Raw genomic sequence first — 17,142 nt, 5'->3', positions numbered from 1 at the left:
AGCAAGGTGCCGCTAAATGGTCGCCTTCACAAATAGTCCGCTTTAGCCCGCTATTTTCCATAGCCCGCTATTTAAAACATTGAGTACATCGCAAGAAACATATGTGTTGGAGGATCTCGGGAACCTGACAAGTTTGGAGGAACTCCGTGTCAATCTTGGTGATGAAATATCCTGCGAGGACAAGAGATGTGAAAAAGAGGCGTTCCTCTCCTCACTATGCAAGCTTGGCACCTACAAACTTCGTTCTTTGGATATAGATGGGTACCGTGGTTCCATCGACTTCTTAGATTCCTAGTTCCCTCAGCCGTCTTTTTCTCAAAGGTTTTGGGTGCACTCACCAACCTTGCCGACCTACGCATCAGCTTAACTGAAATGGCGGAAGACGGGCTGCTTACTCTTGGGCAGTTTCCATCCTTACTCCGCCTGCAACTATTGGTATCAAATAAGTTTGTTGTTATAGTCCAAGGCGTTTCTTTCCCGAGTCTGAAGGTGCTTAACCTCAGAGAAACGAAACGAGCATATGTTTCGTCCGTGAAAGGGTCTGCGCCCAAGCTCGAGCAGATGTGTCGGCGGCAAAAGCTAATGGCTTCTATTCAGGCATTGAGCATCTCCATGTCTCAAACGAGCTCACCTATGGCTTGATGACGAAGAGGCGACACCTTCAGAAAGCAAGGCTGCAGCTTCTGCGCTTAGGAAAGAAGGGAAACTCTTGTCATGATAAACCATATAGTTTTTCTTTATCAAACGAAGATACACAATTCATATGCGCTAATCAACGAGCAAAGCATTAACACAAGTAAGAAAAAACTGAAGACAAGAGAGCAACCATTGCCAAGTTAATGGAAAGGGGAAGAAGAAAGGAGAAATGAGCAGCAGGCTAGGAATTCATGAACCTTTTATTTTTCTATTTGTTTTTCTAAATGAGTGAACATTTTCATATTCAAAAACATTTATCAAATTCGTGAAGTTTTTGTGAAATTCATGATATTTTTTGTGTGTGAATGTTTTTTCCATGAAAATCGTGAACTTTTTTCAAATCTGAAACAATCATGAACTTTGTTTTCAAATACACGGCCTTTTTTTTGAAATCCACGAACTGTTTTCTAATGCTAGAACTTTTTTTGAATCCCGTGAACTTTTATTGAACCCGTGATCTTTTTCGAGTACGTGAACTTTTTTCAAATCCACCAACTTTTTTTTACCTTCTGAACTTTTTGGACGTCGTGAACTCTTTTGAAACCAACATTTTCTTTAGAATTAATGAACTATTTTTGAATTCTTTATTTTTAAAAACGTATTTCCTCACAAAGTCAACAGTCAACCATGAACCAGTCAACCGTCACCAGCGAACCGGGGAAACCGGAGCGCTCAGATCGAGCACTTGCCTCCTTGATTGGGCCAGCCCACACGGAGGTGCATGTGTGGTTATAGATCCAATAGTCATTGGCAAACCCGGTTTTCAGTTACTTTTTTATGGTTTCATTCAGTCTTTTGGCATTTCTTTCGATTTCCTACTAGATGGTTTCAACACAATTTTCTTTCTTTATTTTTAGTTTCTTCTATTCCTTCCTTTCCTTTCACCAACCACTTATATTTTTACCCTTGCACGTTTATGTTTTCATTCTTGAGAGTGGTGTTTTGGCTCATATGTTTCGTTCTTTTACTTTCTTTGTGACTTAAGCATTTTCCATATTATATTAACATCTATCTACATGTGTAAGGATATTTTATAAAATCTATGACGTTTTTGTAATATTATATACAAGCTTTTCATAAATATATTTATTTGTTTTAAACATATAATAATTTATAGATAAGCAATGAGCATTCGATTTAACAGGCGAACTATTTGAATGCTGTTTCTTGTAAATAGTATGCAAGAGATTATGTTTGTATTGCGTTTATATTCGTCGAGTGTACTTACCAAATCGTTGCACATGTCCTCTTTACCCGGCTAGGGTAAGCCACCAGCCGGGTCAATACAAAGGTTAACCATACTACCGCATGACCTCAGTCATCGGAAACGGAAGCTTCTATTTGGAACAATTGAGGTGACTATGGACCATCGGGGCAGAGCACAGAGTGAAATACCAAGCAGTCATTCGAAAGCACGACATCCGGCCAAGGGAATTCGATGGCAAGAGGAGGTGGCACTACCCGGCAACCAACTGCTCGATATTATCACTGAGCCAGAGCCAAGCCAGAGCGAGATAAATATCACATTTGTTTCTAAATATGAAACGTTTTAGCAGTTTAAATTGAATTGCCAAAACTTAATATATTTAGGACAAATGGTGTAGTAATTAAGGTCTGCGTCAAGTGGTTCTTAAATATGGCCGTACTATAATATATACATCATTACGTATGTGTTCCAATTTGCTACTCCCTCCGTCCCATAATATAAGAGCATTTTTGACACTATTATATATTTATCACTGGCCTAATCACGATGCATGGTCCTTGATGATATTTTACGCATGACAACCAATTGAAAGTATCGTGTATTATTGTCTCCCTTCAAACTGAACTCGGCTTTGGATCGTTGGTAATATTTGATTTCCAATTCTCGCAAAAGACCTGCTATCTTCTTGTTGGATTAATTTTTTAATTGAATCTCATGATGACATTTTATCTTCGGTTCACCTAACAATGGCAGGCCCAGCCTGGTCCGAGCAGCTCGGGTCAGATGAAGACTTGGGGCGAGGCTAGTGTGTAGGAGTACTTAATTCACGTTAGGTTGGCGCATTCACTAGGCGAATCACGATGGATGGTCCTTGATGATATTTTACGGGTGGTAGTGGTAGTTGGTTAGCATGTCCATTGAGCAAAGTGAGACACGGTGTTACGCTAATAAAGTAAGGACAACTTGTCTCAGGCTTTGATCCTATATGTTACATCTTTGTTTGTTTTTATGGAGCCGGCCGAAAAAGCCAGGAAACTGTGGGTTGCCTGCTGAGTACGTAGTTGCAAGGCTCACCTAACCAACCAGTAACGATCCATGGACGGCATTGGCAAAAAGAGACAAATGGTGCTACGAGTCTCAAGCGAATTAAATAAGAACAATCTGATGTCACGAGTAGCATGTAGCATAGTAAACAATCAGTAACCATGAGCTTAACTACTGATATATACTCCCATCCGTTCCTAAATATAAGTCTTTTTAGACATTTCAAATGGAATACAACATACATATGTATGTAGACATATTTTAGAGTGTAAATTCACTCACTTTGCTCCGTATATAGTCATTTGGTGGAATCTCTAAAAAGACTTATATTTGGGAACGGAGGGAGTACAAGGCATTATTAGTTTCGTAGATTTTTGGAGCTTATGGTAAAAATCCATTTATTATCGACTGATCATCAGTTTGTCAAACTGGCGAATCTCTTGCTGGAAAAACTACATATTCAGGAGAGTATCTGGTGCTACCGAGCCTTAAATGCTACCGTGATACGGACATCCGGGCTGTCGGATTTTTAGATTGGACGGCATCCAAGAGTTGTTGGTCTGCTGGATCGATGTGCAATTTTTGGACTCCTCATAGGTGTTTTTGCAAATGTTGCAGAGTTATTGAGAGTCACCAGATCTGAGAATCCAATGACCTAGAAGCTTGTATCATGGTAGCACCTAAAAAATAGTAGCACTAGATATTTTCCCGTGACTGGGAAAAGACGAGTGGAGCACCAAACGATTGGTGTGGTGGCTATTTGTTGGGTGGCCTTAGAACTTGCTAATGGTTGCAACCAGCCTTTTATCTTTTATTCTCTGTCGTGGCCTCACTACGAGGCTGCAGTGTCAGATCGTGGGGCGCATCGACGAGGACCAGTACGGCTTTCTCGTCGGGTGCAACATCGCTGAAAACTCCGCCTATGCTGCCGAGCTCATCCAATGCTGCCACCGTCGTTCTGCCCCAACCCTCGTCCTCAAGCTCGATTTCGTGAAAGCCTTCCACTCCATTGTCTGGGGGAGTCTCCGTCGGATCATGCTGGTTTGCAGCTTCCCCGAGCTGTGGTGTGACTGGATGGACGCCATCATCGGGTCTTCCCGTTCGGCTATCCTTCTCAACGGCGTGCCGAGGTAGTGGTTTGAGGTCCGGTGCGGGCTGCGCCAAGGGGACCCGATTTCCCCTACCTGTTCCTCCTTGTCGCCGACATCCTCCAGCGCATGATCCGTCATGATGGGGCCCTCATGCTACCTTTGGTGGACGGCGTGCCGCGGCGACCGGTTGACGAGGACATGTACCAGGGATAGGGTAACATGCCTGACCTACATACCCTACCCTAGGACTCCTCACACCAAGTACAGAGTGCCAAGGCAAGACTGGCGAGTCAGCAATTTACAAACTGAGATTCACTCGGAATAGAAGACCCACTCGGTACTGAAGATCCACTCGGAAGGCCGCAGTTCAGCCAGACGTGTTACCTCACTCGGAGTACCTAACACTCACTTGACAGAGAAGGCCAAGAGGAGCAATGGCCAGGACGCATGTTACCCCTCTTAATGTGTAATTAGTTCGCCCGTTACTAGTAACGGCGCCCTTAACTCCCTGAGGGAGTCTTGGATTAGGGGGTGTCCGGATAGCCGGACTATACCTTCGGCCGGACTCCTGGACTATGAAGATACAAGATTGAAGACTTCGACTCGTGTCCGGAAGGGACTTTCCTTGGCGTGGAAGGCAAGCTTGGCGGTACGGATATATAGATCTCCTACCATTGTAACCGACTCTATGTAACCCTAGCCCTCTCCGGTGTCTATATAAACCGGAGGGTTTTAGTCCGTAGGAACAACAATCATACCATAGGGTAGCTTCTAGGGTTTAGCCTCCTTGATCTCGTGGTAGATCTACTCTTGTACTACCCATATCATCAATATTAATCAAGCAGGAGTAGGGTTTTACCTCCATCGAGAGGGCCCGAACCTAGGTAAAAACATCGTGTCCCTTGTCTCCTGTTACCATCCGCCTAGACGCACAGTTCGGGACCCCCTACCCAAGATCCGCCGGTTTTGACACCGACATTGGTGCTTTCACTGAGAGTTCCTCTGTGTCGTCGCCATCAGGAAGGATGCCTCATCCTGTCTTTAAAGACGGCACCGTTGCTAAGGGAGCTTTGGCTGTCGGCCAAACTCTCCGGCTAGGTGGTTTCCTTATGACCGCCTGTTCGGCTGCTGCGCCGACGATGACCTCTCGGGTCATCGAAAGCAATCTTCACGTCAGCTCGGAATTCGCCGAGCAGCTAGATCCAATGGATCTCTCTTCCCTAAACGAGCTCTTGGATCGCATCGCCGCCCTGGGAGTCACTACGGATTACGACTAGATTGGGCCTAAACCCGATCTGAGAGAGATTAACTCTCCCCAGGTCACCCATCACGTTGCTGTGGTAGAGGGACAGTGTGGCGACCCTTCATCTATCTTAAGGACTAGCTATGTCCGGATTCCCGATCCCTCCAAGCCGGATACCCGCAGAGGGGAGGACATCACTCAAGACCTAAACTTAAAGTCAGGCGACGGGCTAGATTCATTGGACATCATCCAAGAATCCAAACTTCCGAGTTCGGAAACTCCTTGGCCCCTGGGTCTCAGATTGGGTGAGGTTTCGGATTTGATTCCACCCACCCACCCGTACATAAGCGATCTATCCAAAATTAGGCAAGAGCTCGAAGAAACAGTACATCATTACTGGGCCAGATTCCTCCTGGTTATGAACAGGATAAAGGACTGCCGCAAGGAAGACGCAATTTCATTCTTCTGCAATAATTGCACGGACAAGGGAATCCTCAATGCCATAAGTCGCCGTGATATTACACGCTTCGCTGACTTGGCGTCCATAGTATGAAAGTACTGTGCGATGGAAAGCGCCTGGAAAACTGAAATAAAAATTTGGGACAATCCGGCCTTGAATACAAACCCAGTCCGAAATAAAAGGGTGCATCATCGCCAGACACCCGGGTTCAATACCAACAAGCAAAAGCCCTCTATAGGGCACGGAACTGTACTGGAAGGATGGCTTAATGGACCCTATAAAATTCACAGTGCAGAGGGCGCCACGCCAACTCACAGCCTTAGAGCATGTTGGATACTCCGACAGGTGGCAAAAATTGGCGAAGATCTTCTAATTCCAGAAGCCACAGAAAGCCACCCCAGAGACACCAGTACGGTATTAACAGTCTTCGAGACTTTCGCATCAAATAATATGTGAAAAACAACACTCCGCAGCCTTGCCGAAGTCTACCAAGTAGCAACAATAAAACCATGGAGTGACACGGCTATTACTTTTAACGCCAGTGATGAACCTAAATTCCAAACAGACCGAGCACCAGTCGCATTGGTCCTCAGTCCAATAGTGGATGGCTTTCGTCTTACCAATGTATTCATGGATGGCGACAGCGGATTGAACCTCATTTATGAGGAAACCCTTCAAAAAATGGAAATAGACTGGAACCGCATTGAGCGAAGCAGCACAACCTTTAGAGGAATAATCCCTAGTCAGGAAGCGCGATGTACAGGAAAAATCACACTAGATGTGGTGTTCGGCACGCCAGATAATTACAGGTCCGAAGAGGTCACGTTCCAAGTGGCCCCGTTCAGTAGTGGATATCACGCTCTGCTAGGGCGGGAAGCGTTTACAATCATCCAAGCAATACCCCATTACGGGTACATGAAGCTCAAGATGCCCGGGCCTAACGGAATCATCACTCTCGCTAGTGATCCGGACATAGCACTCCGCGCCGAAAACAAGACAGCCGCACTGGCCCTCGAGGCGCTATCCGAAGCCCTAGCGGCTGAGGAACTGACTGCGCTGCGCTCCACAGTGAATAGGGACGATGTGATACTCGACAAAAGATCCAAGTCCACCTCCTTTAAACCGGCGGACGAAATAGTCAAATTCCAGGTCCATCCAACGGACCCCAATCAAACAGCTTCCATCGGGGCACAATTAAAGCCTGGTGTAGACGCCGCACTGCGAGAGTTCCTACGAGAGAACTGGGACATTTTCGCCTGGCACCCTTCAGACATGCCAGGAATCCCACGCAGGCTGGCCGAACATAGCTTAAATATCCTAAAAGGATTCAAGCCAGTCAAACAGGCTCTTCGGCGTTTTTTCGAACCTAAGAGACATACCATGGGAGAGGAACTAGCCAAGCTATTGGAGGCCCGATTCATCAAAGATATAAAACAACCGGACTGGCTAGCAAACCTGGTGATGGTACCAAAGAAGGAGAAATCCTGGCGCCTGTGCGTTGATTTTAAAGACCTTAACAAGGCTTGCCCAAAGGATCCCTTCCCCCTCCCCCGCATCGATCAAATTATCGACGCTACCGCAGGACACGATTCGTTGTGTTTCCTCGACGCATACTCCGGCTACCATCAAATAAAGATGGCAGAGTCAGACCAAGCCGCAACGGCATTCATCACACCATACGGCCCATTCTGCTTCAACACAACGCCCTTCGGGCTCAAAAACGCCGGCGCAACATATCAGCGCATGATTCAGACATGTCTGGCAAACCGGATCGGCAAAACAGTGGAGGCATACGTAGATGATGTGGTCGTTAAAACAAGACATGTAGAATCTCTAGTAGACGACTTGAGGCTAACATTCGATAACCTCCGAACATACGACATCAAGCTCAACCCAGAAAAATGCGTTGTCGGCGTTCCAGCCGGAAAGCTCTTGGGCTTCATTGTATCCGGTAGAGGAATTGAAGCAAATCCAGCCAAGATCCGAGCTCTGTCACAATTGGATATCCCGAAGGACCTCAAACAAATACAAAAATTAACCGGATGCATGGCGGCTCTAAGCCGCTTTATCTCCTGCTTGGGAGAAAAGGCCCTATCCCTTTACCGCCTCCTTCGGCGCACCGAACACTTCGAGTGGACGGATGCAGCCACGGCCGGACTCGACGAAATAAAAGCCATCTTGGCAACAAACCCAGACTTGGCCGCACTAAATATTGGCGAACCAATGCTATTATACATTGCAGCAACCCATCAGGTCATAAGCGCAGTGCTCGTCGTCGAACGAGAAACGGACGGACACAAATTCCCCCTTCAAAAGCCGGTCTACTATGTGTCCACTGTCCTTACTCCGTGCAAGTCACGGTACCCGCATTATCAAAAGATTGCGTACGCGGTATTTATGGCATCCCGAAAGTTGCGACACTACTTTCAAGAGTGTTCAATAACAGTAGCCTTGGAAGTGCCACTTAACGATATTATAAACAACCGCGACGCGACGGGCCGGATTGCAAAATGGGCCATTGAGCTCCTCCCGTTCGACATAACTTACAACCCATAGCGAGCTATCAAGTCGCAAGTTTTGACCGACTTTGTCGCAGAATGGACGGAGGCTGAACTCCCTAAAGAGTACGACACATATTCAAACTGGGTCATGCACTTCGACGGCTCCAAAATCTTGGCCGGTCTAGGGGCTGGCGTCGTTTTGACGTCCCCCACAGGAGACACAGTTCAATACGTACTCCAGATAATGTACACAGACTCCAACAATGCAACCGAATATGAGGCCCTTTTACATGGTCTCCGGATGACAGTATCCATGGGCATTCAACGCCTAGAGGTGCGCGGGGACTCGAACCTCGCAATATCCCAAATAAATGGAGACTTTGATGCCAAGGATCCAAAATGGCAGCTTATCGCAACGCCGTCCTAAAAATGTCAGCTCGGTTCGAAGGGCTCGAATTTCACCGTATAGCCCGGGAAAATAATCAGGCGGCAGATGTCTTGGCACGCATCAGCGCAAAACGCGATGTAGTCCCCCCCAACATCTTCTTGGAAAGGCTATTCAAGCCATCCATAGTATGGAAAGGGGAACCCGACAATAACAGCCCGGACCCAACCGCACTGCCCGACACCGAACACTCTGACATAATTGGAGGCTCTACCAATGAAATAACACCTTTAGCCCACGTAATAATGGCCGTCATTGCCCCGTGGACAGAACCATTCCTCGCCTACCTTACTAGGCAGGAACTCCCCGAGGAACAAAATGAGGCATGCTGCATAGCGCGGCGATCTAAAGCCTATAAAGTCCATGCAGAAAAGCACTACCGGAGTCCTTCAAAGGGGCATCTCCGAAGAGGAAGGGCGGAACCTCCTGGCTGAAATTCATGCCGGACTCGGCGGTCATCACGCTGCAGCTCGGTCCCTTGTAAGCAAGGCCTTCCGTACAAGATTTTATTGGCCGACGGCCCGGGCAGACGCCCAGGACTTAGTCCAATGATGCGTCGGTTACCAGCTTTTTGCAAACCAAAGCCATATGCCACCCACAGCCCTCCAAACTATCCCCATCACTTGGCCCTTCGCGGTCTGGGGGCTTGACATGGTTGGACCCCTTAAAGGCGTAACCCACAAGAAAAAATACTTACTGGTCATGGTGGATAAGTTCACCAAATGGATAGAAGCCAAGCCTGTTAAGACGACCGAATCGGGACCGGTGAAAGACTTTATATCCGGGGTTGTACACCGTTACGGCGTCCCCCACAGCATCACTGATAACGGCACGAACTTTAGGCCGAGAGGTAAAACTCTGGTGCAAAAACATGGGCATCAAGCTCGATTATGCTTCCGTCTATCACCCACAAACTGACGGCCAGGTCGAACGTGCAAATGGTCTTATCATGAGCGGCATCAAACCCAGATTAGTGCGGTCCCTTAAGGAATCTAATACGCACTGGGTAGAGGAGCTCGACTCCATACTCTAGGGGCTGCGGACCACACCGAATCGCACCACCGGATACACACCATTCTTCATGGTGTACGGCGCAGAGGCAGTTTTGCCCTGCGACATAATTCATGACTCACCTCGAGTGCGCATGTACGAAGAAAGAGAAGCTGAGCTCGATCGGCAGGACAGTTTGGACGCCTTGGAGGAAGAGCGTGACGTGGCAAAAGCCCGTTCCACATTCTATCAACAGCAGGCTCGAAGATACCAAAGCAGAGAAGTACGGGCCAAAAATTACAACGTTGGCGAATTAGTTCTACGCCTGCCGGACAAGAAAAAGGACAAACTCAAGCCCAAGTGGGAAGGTCCCTTCATAATTGACCAAGTCCTGACTGGTGGAGCGTACCGCCTGCGAGATGCATCGGATAACTGACTCGAGCCGAGCCCGTGGAACGCAGCCCGTCTCCGAAGATTCTATGCCGCGCGAGACTTTGTGTTCGTATCCTTCCTCTATCCATTTTTATATACTTTCTGTCTTACATTTCTCTCCTTCTCCCCTCTCTCTCTTATAGCCTTTAAAGGCTCATAAAGTGACGCGCTATCCACGCTCATTAAACCTGGGGGCTTCTTTAAACAGAAGATTATTTGTACGGGCTTCATGCCCAACACATGTGTCACACTTCCGCATGTACCTTTTATTCACCATTATATGCATCGATATGACTTAAGTTTTGGCCAAGCTGGGTTGCCTAGCTCCTGTGCTTACCCCTACGTTCCCGATTGTGCGGCTAGGTGGTAAAGGGAGCACCTCTGCGATTGTTACTGCCGGGCCAGCCGGATGTGTACCTCAGACTGGGTGAAGCCGAAAGCTAGCGTTCTTAAGGGAATATTCGGTCGGTGAACTAAGGATGATCTTTTTTTCACTTATTTATCTATATGCCCCAGATGTTTTTCCTGCGTCTCTTTTCACAGAATGGACATGCACTTTAGGGCATGCCTCCCAGGGAAAGGAACCCCTAACAGAACTATTCTCCGTGGAAGATGTTTCTTACTAACCATGTAATATAACATAACTAGTTGGGCACTTGTCTGTTCAAGCACTAATGACCCCTACGCCTGATCTCCATGCATACCCTGGTTCTTATATAACCGTGAGGGTATTTGGAAACACTCCGGACCGTCAGGTCCCGAGGTTGAAGCGAAAAGGTCGGCCATGACAAACGATCTACAATCCGGCTAGAAGGCATTACACATGTCAATTAAAATTACATAGTCAATCTGACTGATTGTATTCCTCTTCAATACCATCTAACAGGCTGTCTAGCTTACAGTCCTGTTGGGAATACTTTGCGGCCAACTCTACTTGGTCGTATACTAAGCTCATAGGGATCTCCTTCCCATCGGGCCCCACAGGTCCGACCTCGTCCATGTGGTTTGGGTCAGCCTTCGTGTACCGCGTCTTCACCATGGCCCAGGCCTCCCTGGCGCCTTGACGGCAGGCCAACATCTTCCACAATCGAAAGCGCCGCCGCGCTCCCTTCAGCTTCTCTACAAGCTCTCCAAGGCCTTCGGGCATGGAGACGGATGGCCACAAGGCCTGGGCGACGCCTTGCATCACCTGCCGAACTCGCTCGTGCAGTTGTGAGAGCTCTGGAAGAAGGTCACCCGTAGAACCGGGCATTTCCTCTGCAGGACGACCTGTTAGCATACCTACAGACATTACTCTGTTGTCGACTTCCTCGCCGAACTCTTTTTTCAAAGTTTGTTTAAGCACTTACTAAATATGCCGCGTCGAAGCCGCTGATTCTCCTTAACGGAGTCCAACAGCTGGGCACGAACATCCTTCAGTTCAACGCCCAGCTTGGTGTTGGCATCTTGGAGATCGTTCTTCTCCCGCCTCACCTTTGTCAGCACACTCTCACCAGCCTTCAGCTGGCGTAGGAGTTGTTGCTTTTCCGGATTTAATCCAGCACCATCTGCAATTTCATTTGTCATATTTGCACCCACGCCGCACTTCACAAAATACTTATCTTTCGAAGCGTATATTACCAGAGGGGGTCTCCTTGGGATCCCCTGCCGCGGCTAGTGCGGCCTCAAGTTGGGCTTTGCACTCTTCCAGCTCCTCGGACAGTAGGGTATTCTTTTCTGTAAGAACCTGCATAACAAATGATCCTTAAATCAGCTATTCTAACCGTTTCAAGTCTCAGGGCTACTGGTATATATATAATCACCAAAATTTTCTTACCCGTATGTCTTTTACATATTGCTCCGTGGCTCTGGCTAGACCATTTTGAGCGGCATGGAGGTACACATCTCCCGAATTGAAGGCATCCAATGCCTCTTGGGAGAAACAAGCGTCGCGAAGAACTGTCTGGCGACGCCTGTGGTTCATGGCACTCTCCACCTCGGAATTGTGGCAGACAGCCTGTCCGCATCCTCTGTCGGAGGAGCGTCCGGTGCGCGCCTTGTGTTCGCCTCCGCTTCCGGACCAGGCTTCGGAGCCTGGCTGGTGGAGGCGCGATTGGCAACCTCTCCGGATATAGTCCGGCGAGGTCTCTTCGTCCTGAAGAGAACACGAGCGTTAATATGACTTGAAGGAATAACACCTGGGAATAAGGTGGCGCGCTATACCTTTGCGCTGGCGTCTCAGTCCGGACCGCACTTCTTTTCAGCCCACGGGGCCTTGCCGCCCCTCGTTGGCTAGTCGTCGCAGGCTCAGCCTCCCGTCTCAAGGACCTCCCCTGCAAAACACGGTTGTCATACGGCAATTGAAAACACACGAGGATAGATCCCTTTTCAAAGTGCTGGGACTTCGGTCTCAGTTACCTATGAGGCTGGGAGTAGCCCTGGGTAATCGGTCGTAATGGCTACCAAGGCGGCTCAATTGATGAAACACCCCATCAATCAGCTCCACAGATAAGTCCAGATCCTCTTGAGAGGCCGGGTCGAGGGACCGTCTCGGATCCTCGGGTTGTGGAGGAGGGCTATTTATTTCTTTAACAGCCTGGCGCAGTTCCTGCGTTGAAGTCGTTAGACTGAATATTTAACGATGGGAATATAAAACAGATGGGCAAGTAAAAGTGTCCACTTACCCAACTTGGGGGATTGTACATAGAAAATTCACCGTGTGGGTTGACACGGAGAAATTCCTCCTCTTCTCCCTTGTACAAAGCGGACAAGATCTTTATTAGAGCGGCAGCCAAATCCGGCCCCTTACGGCCGTGGCGGGTGGCGTCGTCCTCCTCGTTGAAGTCCCACATGGGGTGGCCTCTATACTGGAGCGGCTGCACCCCTCGCACGATGCATGCGTCCATGACCCCGATCATGGTCAGTCCGGAATGAGCTAACAATCTTATCCAGCCCATCAGGTAAAGAACGTCCTTGTCGCTTTCCCTCTGAGGGCTCCATGGATGCCAGCTTAGGCGCTTCTTTAGGGGAGCACTGTCGAACTCAGGGAGGCCGATCCGGACAGGATCCGGCAGCGGGACGTCCTCTATATAAAACCATTCCGAAGGCCAGTCCTCGGACGCCTTCTTTGGGGTTCCGGATAGATATCCGGTCCCGGCGATGCGCCATACTTTGGCTCCGCCCACTTGATATATTGACCCCTTCTGAGAACGGGACACAAGGCAGAATAGCCTTTTCCACAGCACGAAATGAGCCTCGCAGCCCAAAAACAGCTCGCAAAGGGCTACAAAGCCTGCGATATGCAATATAGAGGCAGGCGTGAGCTTGTGTAGCTGGAGGCCATAGAACTCCAGGAGCCCCCAGAGAAACGGATGAATTGGTAATCCGAGCCCTCTTATTAAGTAAGGGACAAGGCATACCCTCTCTCCTTTGGAGGGATTGGGGGCGCTCTCCGCTTGCTCTCCGTCATTATAGGTGGCAAGTCCGTCTCGAACCAGGACCATATAGGCCGGGGCGAGAAATCCCTTGGTCTGGAGCGTCACTAGCTCGCTGTGCGGGATGGAGCATCTCTCCCAATCTCCAGGCTGAGGGCTGGAAGGGCGAGAGGAGGAGCTGCGGCGGCCGGCCATGATAGAATGGACCTCTGTTGGATATGCTCTGATGAATACTCGCGGAGGGGAGAAGGTGTGGTTTGGATCTAAATCCTTGTCCCCTTAAACAGGCGGCTAATTCACGCGGCTAGGGGTGTAAATATAAAAACACCCTGACTTTTCGTATTCGTTTGACATGTGGAAGACGACCATTATTGGGTGTAGAAGCCAAGGAGTGCTACATTTACAAGAAACCGGACATTATTCAACAGGTACACGAAATTTGGAGGAGAACCCGCCTTGCAATGCCGAAGACAATTTGCGTGCTGGACTCGTCGTCATTGAAGCCTGGTTCGGGGGCTACTGAGGGAGTCCTAGATTAGGGGGTGTCCGGATAGCCAGACTATACCTTCGGCCGGACTACTGGACTATGAAGATACAAGATTGAAGACTTCGTCCCGTGTCCGGAAGGGACTTTCCTTGGCGTGGAAGGAAAGCTTGGCGGTACGGATATGTAGATCTCCTATCATTGTAACCGACTCTGTGTAACCCTAGCCCTCTCCGGTGTCTATATAAACTGGAGGGTTTTAGTCCGTAGGAACAACAATCATACCATAGGCTAGCTTCTAGGGTTTAGCCCCCTTGATCTCGTGGTAGATCTACTCTTGTACTACCCATATCATCAATATTAATCAAGCAGGAGTAGGGTTGTACCTCCATCAAGAGGGCCCGAACCTGGGTAAAAACATCGTGTCCCTTGTCTCCTGTTACCATCCGCCTAGACGCACAGTTCGGGACCCCCTAGCCGAGATCCGCCGGTTTTGACACCGACACCCCCCTTTAACCCCTGGTAATGGCGGCATTGGATCAGTCACTACATAAACCACTGTAAGCACCATTTATCTCTCTCGATCTATATTATCTCAGTGACTTACAGATCAGGATTCAAATTCAAGAGGAAGGGGAACAACGAAAGGGACACAATGCACACCAGCTACACACGCTATCCTATCCAGTTGGCCGAAGCCATTCTGTCCGTCCACCCGCCGTTACAACGTTACACTGGTTTACTTATACACCTGTCTAATGGACCCATTCCGGCCCAAATGACCGAGGCGGATGCTTCTTTCTCCTTTTGGGCCTGGCCTGGTAGCTGCTTGCCAGTTCGCCCTGTACCGCATCACGGCTTGTCGAAGTAGTAGCCGTAGAGTCGCTGACAATCCCCTTTGGAAGAGAAGTGGCTTGCACCCAAGCCGGTGCCCGAGGAAATTTTTGTTTGAGCATCTCTTGATCCTCCCAGGTGGCCATGGATTCAGGCGAATGGCCCCACTTGACCAGAACTTGAGCGATCGACTTGTTTCCTCGCTGAACTAGACGTCGATCCAGGATACGAGCAGGGACCTGCAATTGTGCATCAGGAGAGGGCAACATGGGAAGTACCTGTTGTTCAGCCTTGATGTGCCGCTTGAGCAGCGAGACATGAAAAACTAGGTGGACGCAACAGTTTTCAGGCAGAGCTAGCTTGTATGCCACTGCGCCAATTCTCTCAGTGATTGGGAATGGGCCAAAATACTTGAATGCCAGTTTGTGATTTGCCCGCGGAGCAATGGATGATTGGGTATATTGCTGCATTTTCAGAAAAACAGTGTCTCCCACTTCAAATGACCTCTCGGTGCGATGTTTGTTAGCTTGAGACTTCATGCATTGCTTAGCTCACAACATGTTGTTTAACTAATTCCATCACCACCTATCTGTCTTCCAACCACAGATGAACATCAGAGCCGGCAATTGCATCCGTAGGAGAGATACCAAAGTAACAGGGAGCATGTCTATACACCACTTCAAATGGGGAGTGTCCTGTAGACGAGTGCCAGTTGGAATTGTACGATAGCTCACAAAGTGGAAGCCACTACGACCAGCGATGTGGATGAGCGCTGATAAAACAGCGAAGAAACCCTTCCACTTGTTGGTTGACGCGCTCTATTTGCCCATCTGTCTGAGTATGTTAGCATAAACTCATCCGAATTTTAATCCCTATTTTGTTACATAATTCCTTCCAAAAGGAGCTAGTGAAAATTGGATATCGGTCCAACACCAACGACAATGGCAACCCATGAAGGCGATATACACGATCCAGAAAAGCTTCCGCTACTGTGTTGGCAGTGCAAGGGCGTTTCAGTGCGATAAAGTGACCATACTTGGACAATTTGTCAATGACCACTAATAGACAGTTGAACTGATGGGAAGGAGGCAACCCTTCAATGAAATGCATGGTCATCATCTCCCATGGTTTAGAGGGTATTGGCAATGGCTGCAACAATCCAGGATATGGTACTCGCTCAGGTCTGGCCAGTTGACAAGTTTCACACTGTTGCAGCACAGCCTTGATCATGTTTTTCATGTTTTTCCAATAAAACAGTTGATAGATTCTTCTGAAAGTCACTGGAAAACCAGAATGGCCACCAGCTGAGCTAGCATGTAAGTTGCTAATGATCATGTGTTGCAATGGTTCATCTGGACCAATCCAAATCTTCTTCTTATACCTCAGAAGCCCATCATGCAGTATGAATTCTGGATCAGCAGCAGGATCAACAACCCGTTTCTACAGTATCGCCTAAGTGGCCGTGTCAGAGGAATACCTTTGTATAATTTCCTGCACCCATGCTAGCTGAAGAGAATACAGAACGTCGAACTCATTTGTTGAATGGGGTCGACGAGAGAGAGAATCTGCAGCTCGATTATCAGCCCTTTTCCTTACACAATTTTGTAGTCCAATCCCATTAGCTTGGTGACTGCCTTTTGCTGCCAAGCTGTATGTAATCGTTGCTCTTTCAGGCTTACCAAAGCTCTCTGATCAGTAATTATCTAAAATTCTCGAAGTTGCAAGTAGGAGCGCCACTGCTCTATGGCTAGCAAAATGGCCAAGAATTCCTTTTCATACACCGAAAGAGTTTGGTTGCGCGGCCCCAAAGCTCTGCTGACAAAGGACAGAGGATGTCCGACTTGCATTAAGACCGCTCCAATTCCACAGTCACTAGCATATGTTTCGATGGTAAATGCCTTTTGGAAATTGGGTAGGGCCAGTACTGGGTCACTTACTAAAGCATCTTTGAGAGTTTGGAGGCCTGTTTGCTCAATGCTAGTCCAGACAAATATGTTACTCTTGCGTAGAAGATTGGTTAAAGGCCCCACAATCACACCCAAATGATGAATGAATTTTCTGTACTACCCTGCTAACCCAAGGAAACTTCTAACTTCCTTCACAGAAACAGGAGCTGGCCACTGTTCAATAATGCTGATCTTCTCAGGAGACTCCATCTTTGCTAATGATGTGCCCAAGGTACAAGAATTTTTGAGAGGCAAACTCACATTTGGACATCTCGACATACCACTGATCTCCCCTTAAGACTTGCAATACCCTCCTAACATGTTGTAGTTGTTGTTTCAATGTCTTGCTGAAAACC

This window comes from Triticum aestivum, chromosome 4A, assembly GCF_018294505.1.
Source record: "Triticum aestivum cultivar Chinese Spring chromosome 4A, IWGSC CS RefSeq v2.1, whole genome shotgun sequence".
NCBI lineage: Eukaryota > Viridiplantae > Streptophyta > Magnoliopsida > Poales > Poaceae > Triticum > Triticum aestivum.
Note: the sequence above shows the minus strand (reverse complement) of the source record.